This window comes from Cavia porcellus, unplaced genomic scaffold (assembly GCF_034190915.1).
Source record: "Cavia porcellus strain 051 isolate PalLab524CR breed Dunkin Hartley unplaced genomic scaffold, mCavPor4.1 scaffold_10, whole genome shotgun sequence".
Classification (NCBI taxonomy): Eukaryota; Metazoa; Chordata; class Mammalia; order Rodentia; family Caviidae; genus Cavia; species Cavia porcellus.
In genome coordinates, this window is record NW_026947493.1 from 32,033,353 (window position 1) to 32,046,790 (window position 13,438).

A 13,438-nucleotide genomic window follows, 5' to 3' on the forward strand; every position below is an offset into this window, starting at 1 on the left:
CCTGCACATCTCCCCAGGGGCCCGCACCAGCCTCCTCACGCTCGGCACATGCAAACCAGAACGCTCTCCCGCCACCCCCACAGCTCAGCACATGGTGCCACCGTCCTCCCATCTGCCCAAACCAAAAGCTTTGAGTCATGCCTGCTCCCGCCTCCCCCTCACTTCCCAGTGCCAGGGAACCCAGCCCTTCCAAGCCTTCCCCCTCAGTACAGCCTGGATCCATTTCTCCTTCTCCCTCTTTGTCCCCGCCACCATCGCACTAGGCCAAGCCAGCAGCCTGTCCATCCTGAACATCTGCAGTCGCCCCCTCGCCAGTCTCCCTCATGCTCTCTGCCTCCACGCTGCCCATCTGTCCCTGTCTCCAGCATGAGTCACCTTCAAGTACACAAAGCTGGTCGTGTTGTCCTGCCCACCTCATGCTCCTGCAGTGGCCGCATCCCTCTGCGGGACAGGCTTGTCCCAGCCCACATGCCCGGCCTGCTTCCCACTCTCTGGGTCCCAGCTCGCTGTCCACATCTGTTTCTGGGACCTATTGCCTAGTTTTCCCCTCCAGGCCTTCCATTCTGCTGTCCCTGTGCCAAGGGCACTCTTCTCCCAGCTGCTGGATTCGTGTCCCCTTGACCTTCCTTCAGCACACTGTCGTCATCAACTCAGGGAGGACTTGCTGAATTCCCAAAGGGGCTGAGGTCCCCAGCTCTAATCCCACCTCCTTGTTCCTCAGGGGCACCGTGAACGTCCACTCTGGGGAGGCTCCTAAGAACATCCTCGAGTAAGGATGGATTCACACAGTACCTGGCACTTGGCACGTTCTTGACAACATAGGGCTGTTCAGCGTGCTCTGGCCATGGCCTCTCTCCCCCTGCCACAGCCAAGCAGACAGTGTTCTGTTCCATGCATGAATCATGGGACCCTTTACCTCCAGGTCTTGGCACATGCTGTTCCCTCTGCAGGCGTGCCCTTCCCTCTAAAACTCCTGCTCATTCATCAGCAACTTAGGTGGCCAGATTTAGCAAATGAAGGCAGGATGCTCACTTAAATCTGGAGTTGGACTAAACAATGTATAATTTTTACTATAGGTATAGCCCACATATTGCATTAAATACAAGTGTCTTAGCCAGGCATAGTGGCACAAATTGTGGGAGGCTGAGGCAGGTGGATTCCAAACTGGAGCCCAGCCCAGGCAATTTAGCGAAACCGTGTGTAAAAAAAAGTTTTTTTCTAAATTTAAAGAGCTAGGAGTATAGCTCAGTGTGACAGTTCTGGTTCAATCTCCAGTATCAGAGAGAGAGAGAGAGAGAGAGAGAGAGAGAGAGAGAGAGAGAGAGAGAGAAAAGAGAAAGAGAAAGAGAAAGAGAAAGAGAAAGAGAAAGAGAAAGAGAAAGAGAAAGAGAATCTTGTGTTTTACCTGGCGACCCTATCAGGAACAACTCCCTTCTCTGAATCTCTAACTTGGAGATTTGCTCAGTGCGAGGGTGGCCAGGATGAAGAGGGAAGGGATATGGGTCCCAGCCTCCACCTCCGCCCCAATAACTCCACTCACCCCTCTCCTGGGCTCCCAAAGCAGCCCCGACTTCCTCCCACTGAGCACAAACCCTCCCTCTGTTTTGAAATTGCCCATTGCCAACTGGACAGAGATGCGCGGGTGAGAGCTGCATATACTCAACCTTCCTTCAGGACAATCTGGGCAGAAAGGAGAGAGTCAGATTTTCAGAGAGGAGAATCAAGGAGAAATGAAGAGAGAGCAGTGAGCAAGCTGGGGGAAAGGCACGGGCTGAGAGGGCTGCCGGCAGAGCAGAGCACAGGGTAAGTGTCTGGGACGCATGCTTGTGAGCAGGGGGTCCACCCCATGATCCCCCACCCCATTAGAAGTGCCACTCCCAGCCTTTTAAGTCCCCTCTCTGACTCTAGCTCCCAGGATCGGGGAGCGTTTAGGGTTACTGTGGATCAGGGTTGCAAAAAGAAAGTCTGGTCCTTTAGGGGTTCTCCAAAACAGCCGCTCAAGAACCAGAAGAGACCCTTGGGAGTGCAAGGTGAAAGTCTCTGCCTGGGCCACAGTGGAGGGCTGGCCTGAGGGTGTCCTAGGCGAGGCACCCCCAAGGGAGAGGGGGCTCAGCTGCTATAGAAGCCAAGTGGGTCCCCTGGGGGCTAAAGCTGTAGTCGGCTCCTGTTATGTCCCATAGCCCCCTCTTGAGCCAGGGTGACACCTGGCACCCCAGAAGGAGGGGACCCTAAAGCAGCCAATGGCATGGCTGATCCAGCCCCCAGTCTTTGCCTAGGTCCTTCAGTCCCCCCTCCCAGGGGCTCCTGGTCAGCCAAGAAACAGATCACAGGAAACCCTCCACTGTCACCCCTGGCGGTGGACTCTGTCTCTTTTTGTCTCTGTCTCTGCCTTGTCTGTCTCTGTGTCCCTCTATTAAGACCCCCATGGTCCTTTGTCACTGGTTTTACCACCTGAGGTTCTCAGGGGACCTCCTCTTTCTTTTTACTCCCTTGCTGCCCCAACTCAGAAATAAGTTCTTAAACAGCAGCTTCCCCTTCCCTGCCTCTCGGGCAGAAGTGACCTTTGCAGCTAACAGCTTCTAACACCTTCTTTTCTTCCAGCCATGGAGACGCTTAAGTGAGTTTGGTGGGAACATTCTTCTCTTTTATAAGTTTCCTAATTACCGCTGTTTATCACCTTCTCTTTCATTAGCTTCCAGAATCCTGCCGGGAGCTACAGAGCCAGAGAAAGGAATCTGGTTCTCACCACAGCTGAGACAAAGGCCTGGGATATCATCGTCCTTTTCACCATTAGGACTGTAATTAGCAGAGTGCCCAGAACTCAGAAGCTCTGCCTTTTGTCTCTGGTCCCATGAATGTCTCCATATGTCACCCATGAAAAGTTTACTGGTCCTGAGAGTCCTTCTGTGTCACCCAGGATAAAGCTGCCCTGCCACAGCCTCACCAGCTGGCCTGCAGAAGGTTCCTGAGGACTCCAGACTCTGAGTTCTCAGCAGCACTTAATGCTCGGCACCCCCTCCCACGCTGGCAATAACAGGTTGCCAGCCTGGTCAGCCCTCCCCGCCATCCTAATCCGAGCCACTCCTCTGAATGTGTTTGCTAGTTTAGCACAAGCAGAGCCCTGCTCCTTCCTGTTCTGCCCAGGGCCCAAGGCTTCCCTTCCCTCACCTCTTCTTGCTTAGATGAGCACCCTTCCCTCGGCCCAGGGAGGGGACCCATGCCCTTTCCCCACCTCAGATGGAGTTCGTATGACTCTGTCTGAAATATGGATGTGTTATGATGGAAATCAGGACATGCCACTCCGAAATATAGTGCTTTGGCATGCTGAATATTTTAAACTGAAAGGATTTGAGAGATGGCAGGTGGAGGGAAGGACCCTCTGCCCCCCACCCAAGCAAGTTGTAAGTTCTTCCTAGGGGAAGAGGTGCCCTCTTCATTCCCAAAGATGGAGGGGTGCTGGAAGAGACAGAAGGCAACAGGCCCTGGTTGCTTTACTGTCCTTAGCTCAGACCTTGCCGTGACTACTCACACTTCATAAATCTGGTATAAAAGCATTCAGGTTTAACAATCACTTTCTTTCTTTCTTTCTTTCATCTTTTTGAGACAGGATTTCACCATGCAGTTCAGGCTGGCCTTGAACTCATTTTGTAGCCCAGACTGACCTTGAGCTCCCAGTGTTCCTCCTGTCTCAGCCTCCTGACTGCTGGGATTACAGGAATGCACCAGCATACCAGGCTTAACTGTTTCTTTAGGTCTGTTCTCTTATGAAAGCACCAACATCCTATAAAAGTTGTATACGATAAGCATGCATGTGTTTCTTCTTATTAATTTTTCTTTTGCTACAGAAGGGCAAAAGGAAAGGGATCTTTTTCCTCCCCTACAGTCACCTTCTAGAGCTCCTGTGTTTTATACAAGGTGCAATTGGTAATATTTGTGAAGCTGCTATCATAAGAGACCTTGAATGTTCCAGGGGCTCCTGAAATACACGGCGAGAAGGCTATTTGAAACCTAATAAAATGTCTCTTGAGATTCTTGATGGCCGTGGGGGTTCCACACCCCAAGGGCCAACAGGGGACCCACTGAAATCTCAGTAGAACATAAGAGCATCATGCAGTGCAGTTACTATAGTAACCATGTGCAAAGCCATGTTTTGGGATTTGGAATCATCTCGCACGTGTCACTTATTTCCGGTGACTGATGTCAGGTCTGAGATGACGGAGCAGGACCCCAGCTCGCTCTCAGGCTCTGACACTTAGCACCAGAGGATGGGATCCTGGAACTCTTTTAACTCCAGTTTCCTCAACTGCAACATGAAATCAAAACTGTTTCAGGGCTGTTGTGATGATGAAACAAGTCTCTAAAGTGTGGAAAAATCCAAGAATGCAGCGCCTGGCATCAAGTCAGCACACAATAAATTGGTGGCTCTTATTATAATAACTAATTGCTGTACTGCTGATTTGAAAAGATAAATATAGCATTGAAACTCTGGCAGGAAGCAGGAGAATTGAGCTGAGAGAGAGAAGACTTTTTGAGATTGATTGTTCCAAAAGGCCTCTTAAAAGTTCCATTTATTCTGGTTGCACACTGAACATCGTCTGTGTTGATAATTGCCGTGAGTAACAATGGCTTCCACCGATGCCCTTGTGGCACATGTATGATGAGCTAAATATATCTTTTCATAACCCTTTCTGTATTGAGACACACACAACCTACACTCCTAATCTTGTAAAATGAAGTTGACAGACTGATGTCATTACACAAACTAATAAACAGGGAAGAAACAACTTTAAGTATCACTAAATAAGTAATAACGAGGGAGAAATGGCGTGCTCGTATTGGCTGAATTGTTTTAGTTCGTGTAATATAACTGTATAAAAATAGACACAAAGCGAACAGCTTGGTGGGCTTCCACAAAGTAAACACGCCCAATACACACGTCAAGAAATGTAAGATCGCTGGCTTCCAGTGGCCCCTTCCTCACTCATTTCCCCTTCCCTTTCTGTCCCTTCCTTCTTCCTTCTCCTTCCTCTTTGAGCCATAAAATGGACCTCTTGTAAGTATAACCGCAATAGTTTAGACCCAGAACTGTGCCCCAAAGACCAGGTGTCAAAGACTTGGTCCGCGACTTGCCGGTTTTGTGAAGAGGTGGGATGAAGTGGAAAGTCTTTCCCGGAGTGCTTCTTCTAAGGGGATGGTGGGGCCTCAGCCCCTTCCTCTTCTGCATCCTGGCTATAAGTGAGCAGTTTTGCTCCGATGCGTGCTCCCGCCATAATATGCTGCCAGGGGTGTGAAATCAAAGGGGCAAATCAATCATAGACTAACATCTCCCAGCGAGCACCTCACCCCATGATGCACAGATACTATTGCTTAGATCTAGAGCAGATTTAAAAATTAATCAATGTAAGGAAATACGTTACTAACAACCCAGACAGTATATAGATAACAAAAAGCAAAGCAAAAGTGAAAGGCTGTGTGCACGTGATTGGTGCTAGTACAACCGTACACTTAGGTCCAAAGGAAGTAGTAATCTTTGGGAGCCTTGACACTGTCTTCATCACCATGAATACATAGCCTTTGAAATACGTAACAATCAGAATTTTAAGTCCACTGAGGCATTTTATTGACTATTTCAATACTTTTTTATTGAATGCCTTCTATGTTACCTAGATGCCAGGTAACTATTCATTTACAGATTCTATTTCAACTTTCTTATGCATCATAAATATTTCTTAAAGGAATTTGGTGATTTAAATGAAGTACGAAAATATCTGTGGGGCCTTAAGAGAGTGATTGAGGGCTGGGGTCTTCCTTTGCAGCCTGGGGGTCAGTGAGAGTACCAGAGTTTAGACGAGAGAATGTTGGCCTTCAGGGTCTTAGACATGAAGTCAGGAAGAACAGATGTAAGAAACTTCACTGTAAAGCACAAGAGGAAGGTTCCAGGCACGCGGTAATCATAGCAGGGCCCGGGCTTCTACTTTTTCACAGCCGCTGCCACAGGATTTGGGGCTGATAACAGGATCCAGCACCCAGCGTGGAAGGGAAACTGAGTCTGGATGACATGAGATGGGGGTCAAGGGGGACAGAATCTTCACAGGCAGAGCAGGGTGGTTCTAGCAAAATCTAAAGCAAAACAGGATGCATATTCTCCATTTGGTGGGTGACCTACTCACTAGAGCGGAGTTGGAAAAGGTGAAGAGTTGGCCACAGGACCAGAAGGACGGATTCCAGGGCTGACCTCCCGCAAACAACTGTGAAGGAGACACCGTGAAAAACAAGAGGTGGCTTGGGGAGGTGGTGTTTGCTGAGCGCACACCTGGGTTCAATCCTCAGGCCTACTGGAGTACCGGGTGCGGGTAGGGGTCCAAACGTTTAAGCTGCCCGACTGTGCGAAGGAGTAGGGGGCACAGGGCACAGATAAAGGAAGGGTGACTGGGTGGCTGGTGGCTGCTGGGCAGACGCTGAGGTCTGGCTGGCTGGAAAGCAGGAAGGGAGGCTGCCTTCTGTATCCCACATCTATCTTGGTAGCAGAAGGCCTAGGATTAAAATTCAATATACTACATGTTGCCTTCACATCTGGTAAAGCTGGCCTAACCACAGGATCTGACCCTACTCTGGTCCTTTGGGTGAGGCCCCTTGCCAATCAGCCTGTCCTTTCAAGGGAGCAGGCACAGTTTCTTGCTTACCTCAAGTAGCAGAGATTATTCCACACTGTTACTCCAACCAGCGCCTTGCCATGAAAACTAAGGGGCACACTCTTTGATATGCACTGCCTGCCTCCCAGAGACCCTGTTCCCAAGCACAACCACCCTGGGCATACGGTAGCCTCCTCCCTGAACACTGGTAAATAATAATTGCCTATCAGCCCCACCCAGCTGTCCAGCGTCAGAGGTGACAGGCTGAAGAGGAGGCAATGAAAATAACCCCCAGGCTTCTGTGCTAACATATCCTGGATTTTGTTCAAGGCAACCTCCTCCTCCACATGACTTAGGAAATGGTCACCTCATCCCTGGCTCAGAAATAAATCCTAATTGGTTTAATTCTGCCTTACTGATTCCATTAGACTCTAGCATGTAACCCAGCTCTGCCCATTAAAATGTGAGGGCAGATCTGATTGGAACTTTCCAGGAAAGACTTCCTGGCTCCTACTAAGGGGACACAAAAAAATAAAAAGCCCCTGTTTTGTCTCAGAACAGTCAGCCCCCTTATCCAAGTGTTCACTGTCTACAGTTTCAGTCACCTACAGTCAACCATGGCTGAAAAGATCATGTGGAAAATTCCAGGAGTAAGCAACTCATGACTTTTAAATTGCAGATGTTCTGAGTAGCCTTATGAAATCTTGTGCTGGGGATTTAGCTCAGCAGCATAAGCGCCTACCTTGCAAGTGTGCGGTCATGAGTTCGATCCCGGGTACCAATAAAAAAAAAAGAAAAGAAAAGAAATCTTGTTTACCTTGCTCTGGCCTGCCTGGACTATGAATGTCCTTTGTGCAGGACAGATGCTTCCCACCTGCTCACCACTTAGTAGACATCTTGCTTATCACAGGGACAGTCGTGGTAGTGTGACGTGTCCAGCTAACCTGGAGTTTACTATAGTGGCCCCAAAGGACACATTAGCCATTCTGATACACCAAAAAGTGCTTCCTGTAAGTGAAAAGCTCAAATTGCTCAACTTAAGGAGGGAAAAAAATCACATACGGAGGTGCTAACATCTCACTTCAGTAAGATACTTAGACAGAGCATCCACAGTGATACAACCTTTATTCCAAGCCTCTGTTACAGCTGTTAGGATACAGTTATAATAGTTAATCCCTTAGGGTCTAATTCATAAGCCAGACTTTTCACAGGCAGTATGCATAGGAAAACCACAGCCATAGAGGGGTCATCATCTATACCTTCACAGATCCACTTGGGGTCTTGGATGTGCTCCTTGCAAGTATGTCTGGCTGGCCCTCTGGGTGTTGCTGTGTCCGGTCACAGCAGCTTTTCCTGCTGCTCTAATGAACCTGTAACAGACTCTCAGAGGAACCCGAAAAAGAGGTGGGAGAATCTGAGTCTCAGCTGCCATCATCGAGCCACTAAGTCAACCCTCACGCCTTCAGATGATGTATTTCCTTACTGTTTGAGCCATGTTGAGTCAGCATTTTCTCTCCCTCACAGCTGAAAGTGTATCAGCTGTAAACTGTACTCATAAGCATGAATTCCTCATTTCATCCAAAGGGATGGCATCCTGTACTTGAGGTTACAGGAGAAATTTAGGATTAAAATTTAAATTGATAAGATCATCTGATGAGATTGACTTCATTAACAAAGACTGGAAGTAGACCCTGGATGCCCACTGACTTTTTGCTGTCCCTAAAGTACATTCTATATTGCTCCTATTTTATGAAAAGGACACAGAAGTCAGAGGGCTGTGTGACCAATCCAGGTCACACAGACAGCAAGTATCCAGGATTTAAAACCAAGGTGGGTCTGTCTGTCTGTCTGTCTGTCTGTCTATCTGTATGTCATGCACAGACTCTGCAGGGCTGCATCCCAGAGCAAATTAGACTGGGAACTATCTAGGAGGCCAAAATGAATCTAAGCTGAAGTCTGAGTAGATTTAACTTTTTATAAAAAAGCAAAACTAAAGGGACTTCCCCTATTTTTTAGAGAATGCAATGCCTCTGGCAACCTCTTTCTTTTTCTGCCACATTTGATTCACATACAGAAGTGAAAAAGCAAAATCACTTGTGCATGTATAATCAATCAGTATTTACTGAGCTTGTAACACAGGCCTGGCAGCTGGGGTAACTGCTGGGTGCTGAGTGTTATAGTCCCACTGAGAGTTGGATAGGACTATAGTATAAAATCTAAGCCGAAATGAAAACAAGTATAAAAATATAACTTTAAAATATGCTAGCAGGGGGCTGGAGGTTTAGCTCAGCGGCATAAGCACCTGCTTTGCAAGCAGGCAGTCAGTCGTGAGTTCGATCCCCGGTACCGAAAAAAAGGAAAAAGACCAAAAAAAAAAAAAAAAAAAAAAAAAAAAAATACTAGCAGGTTTCTAGCACCAGCATTTTTTAAGTATCTAAGATATAGTGAGTTCATAACTGAGGTTTTGGACTCCAGAATCAGGAAGCCTGGGATTCAAGACCTAGCTATTATCACTTGCTGCATGATAGTTTGTTTTTTTTTTTTTTTTATTTCACTGAGCCTTAGTTTTCTGATCTGTAAAATGAAAATAATATTAGTATAGTATTTTTAAATCATTTTAAAATTTCTTTTAAAAAAGATGTCTACAAATTCCCATCTAGTAACACAGAGCCAGCATAAAAAGAACTGGCAACAGGCCTGATCCTGCTGGAAGGTGCTAATCTTCACCATTGGCTCTTGCTGTTTTCTTCTCTTCCTTCCTGCAGCCAATAAGGGAGCAGCCTGGGAACGTGATCCAGAGTGTGGAAGCCCATGGGAGGAAATCCAATCACTAGGCAACCTCAGACAGGACTGGGATGGTGGGAAAGCCACACTGGCAGGACCCACAGATCCTTCGATCAGTTCCATGGACTGACCACCCACAGGCAACTCATCCCTGCCTTCCCTTGGCCTTGCCCCAGTCTGCAGGGCTGTGAGAACTTGGTGCCCAAGGAAAGGCTGCAGTTAGAAGCAGAGCTGAACACTAGATAAGAAAGTTTTATCTCTTGTCCACCAAAACTCTGAACTGAGCTTCAGACCAACTCCAGTAGGTGTGATGATTCTGAGCTGCCACAGAGTCCCCAGGAGATGGGGGTAGACACAAGTCCCGCAGATCTCAGTGAAGAGCAGGAATGAAGCTCAACCTGCAGGAAAGGCTTTGGTCTCTGGCCAGGGGGAAAGCACCCAGCAGCAAATGGCCAAGGCCCCTGATGTGGGCTTGAGCACATGCAAGCAAGCAAATGATGGGAGCACAAAATCTTCACTGTTCACAGCTGTTCACACTCAGCTCTTACAAAATCCAGACATTTGGGTTTGCAGCTAGGGTTTAGCAATTAAAACTGTTTTGCCGCACACCTTCCTGGTTGGAAGTGGTAAAGGCAGAAGGCTGTGGATGTGCGGATTTGACACCACAGCCTTCTGTGCAAACATCTGACTCACTCTGTCCCTCCAGGGAGGAAAGAAGCCACCTCAGGTTTCACCATTAACCCCACAAACCCTGCTGTGAATGTCAGTTCTTTCTCAGAAGCAGAACAAAGCAAATCTCTTTAAATCAGTGCTGACAGCCTAAACCCACATTTACAAAGGTCCAGGCCACAGAGAAAGGTCGGTGCTCCCAAGGTGCACACTGAGGGTGAGGGCTCTCAAATGAACCAGAACCCAACTCTAGTGTTTTCATCACCTTAACATTTACTTTCAGAGAGCCTGGGGAAATGGCTCAGGGAGATGATAAAACATTAACCTTTGTTATAGCAAAGTCTGGGCTGTCTTCAAGTGCCCAACCAAAAGCCTTGTCCTCCTTATCGCCAGTCGACCCCAGGGTTATTGAAAAGGTTAAGGGGGTGGGGACAGAGGAGTGCCGACAGCTGTGAAATCTCCGGAAATCTCAGAGCTTCCAGAGACATTAGCTACCATCTCAGTCCAGCAATGTGAATGTGTGTATTTTTTTTTAGAGAGGGTTTTGCTAAGTTGCCTGGGTAGGGTTCAAACTTGTGATCTTTGGATCTCAGCCTAGCAGAGTGTACCACATAACTGGCTCACAGGGGCATTTTTGCATCAGAAACTCAGGCTGGGGAACTTCTGTCCGACTGCCAAAGGGCTGGTGAAGGTGACTGCGGTCCTTGTTACCCAACAAGGTAACCCTGAGATAAGCATCTGTCTGTTCCTATTTGGAAACAGGCATGGTTGTCTGGATCCACACGGGGGGCAGTACCCCAGCTTCCCTTGTGGACACCAAGGGGGCTCCGAATTCCCTCTCACCACCTCTGGCAAGCAGGGATGTGACCTGAACCCACCCAGTAGGGCTTTCTCACCAGCCCTATACTAAGCCTATGGGAGATCACATATGACAGCCCCAAATACCTCCAAATAAGGACAGTAGAGCTGCGGGTAGTTGACAAGCTAGCTGATGCAGGAAACTCTCTGCCCTCACCCTGCTTGCCTGAAAGCAGAAAATGGATTTTCAGAGACAAAATATGTCCTGTTTGCTTTTCTCTCCACTCAAGATGACTGTAGACCTTCAGATGGCAGGGGAGGAATCTCCAGTGCACAACCTCTACTAACTAGTCTTTATCTGTCACTGATTTACCTTCCCACAAACTGCCACCGCTAGAGACTCAAAATCCTTTGTCTTTTCACTTTTGAAAAATATACTGTTCTTTCTTGAAAATGTTAGAACAAAGCTGAATTCAAAGCTACCTCTTCGAGAACTGCTCATTCCCTGAGTATCCCCCATGGAGATATGAAATATGTATCTTAATAATTTTTGTTTTCCTCTTATTAACCTGTCTTTTGTTACAAGAGTCTGTTCCAACAGTGAACTTATAAGAATTGAGGAAAACTATTTTTCCTTTTCTATATGCTCAAATCTGTCCATGGCTGCCATATTGGTTCTGCCCCAGAACAGACCATTCTGACCTCAGCCATGTACCCCAGCTGGCCTGGTTACCAGTCCACGCGTTCACTTTATGGAATGAACAGTTGGCTGCAAATTCAGACCTCTTCTTATATTTTTGCATTCATCCAGCTGCCTTATTTTTTGCCTTTTTGGGGGAAATCTACCCAAGGCTTTCCAATGATAGAAAAGTAGTTTACCACTGAACTATATCTTCAGCACTTTTTGGCATTTTTAAGAATTTTAAAAATTAATTTCCTCTAAGGGTTTTTCCTCTGCTAAATTTTATATTACTGATTAAGTATTTATGAAATGTGTTGACTTTCATCAACAATGAAACTGTCTTTTATTGTTGTGGGAGTCTTTTGGTAATATACCAACCTTCAAACACTCAGTAAAGGGCTTTCTGTAAGTTTATAAACAGTCTTTCTTCATATTTTGTGCAAGAGACTCTTAAGCAAGAAACCCTAGGTTTTGAGCACAAAGTGAGTGATTTTATAAGTAACCGATCTGATGTTAGAGGCAAGATGAAACCAGCACAGCTCCTAACAATTCTATATTTTAATGTCTGACTACACTGAAGAATGTACTAGACCAGGGGAGGGTTGGTGGTGTAGCTCAGTGGTAAGCACTTGCCCAGCACATGTAAGGTCCTGGATTCAACCCCCAACACCATATAAAAAATACATATATGATAGTATACAAAATGTGTAACACTGGCCACGTTATATTGCATTCAAATCTATAAACAAGGACTGATTGTAATAACAGAAATAGTTCCTAAAAGCTAGCCACGTGCCCCAGACCAGGCCGAGGAATATACTTACGCTCTCTTTGTGGCACTTTAAGGCCCTGTCTTTGCTCACTACCGTATCCTTGGCTGGCCTGTAGGTGCTCTAAAGCTCTCTGCAGAAGGATGGGAAGGCCTGGTAGGTGGTGTTTCTGCTTGTTACCTAAGCCCTCAAACACTCAAGTGAGGAAATGCAGCCTCTGTAACTGAGCAGAGCAGCGTGGTCCCAGGCCTGGACTCCTGATGCAGGTGAGTGTGACTAGACGTTTGCACTCTAACAACTAAAGCCCATTGCTGAGAGCCCGTGTGTAGGTACAGGACCCCTCAGTAGGATGGTTCTGAAATGACCCTCTAAGGTACCTAGCTAACTTTATTATTCTAGAACGGATGTGAGCTTCTTTGGCAGCCCTCATTCCGAGTACAAGTCTGGATCAGAGATAAAAAGGTATGACCAGGTGGCTTATGAAACATGTCTCTCACTGAAGCTTCCAACAAAAACTTAGACTAAGCCAAGTGTGGTGGCACACACTTGTAATCTGGGAGGCTGAGGCAGGAAGAGGCAAGTTTGAGCCCAGCCTGGGCAACCTCATGACTTAGCAAGACCCTGTATCAAAATAAAAATTTTTTTAAATTTAAGGAAAAAGTTAGCTTGATAGAAGAATTATTCCAATAAACTAAGAGGCTAAATGTGGAATTTTGTGGGCCAGCGAAGAGATTCATCTTGACCTGCCTTTTTCCCTCATCTGATGCATATTAAATTCCTCTAGAAAATAAAAGTGTCTCAGCTTCTCATGTGCCTTTGGCCCACTGCCAGCGTGTTAACAGTAGTCGGTAACATTTTGTGTAAAAAGAAAACTGTGGTTGGAAATGTAAAAGGGTGCAGCATTCTGGAAAATAATTTGGCAGTTCCTCAAAAAACTAAGCACACACTTTTCCTAGAGCCTAACAAGCACACTCTTGGGCATTTATCCCAGAAAAAATGAAAACTTATGTTCACATGAAAACCTGTACAAGATTGCTCACAGCAGCTACATTTGTAATAGCTCCAAACTGAAAACGCACAAGGGTTCGACCATACTCAGGTGA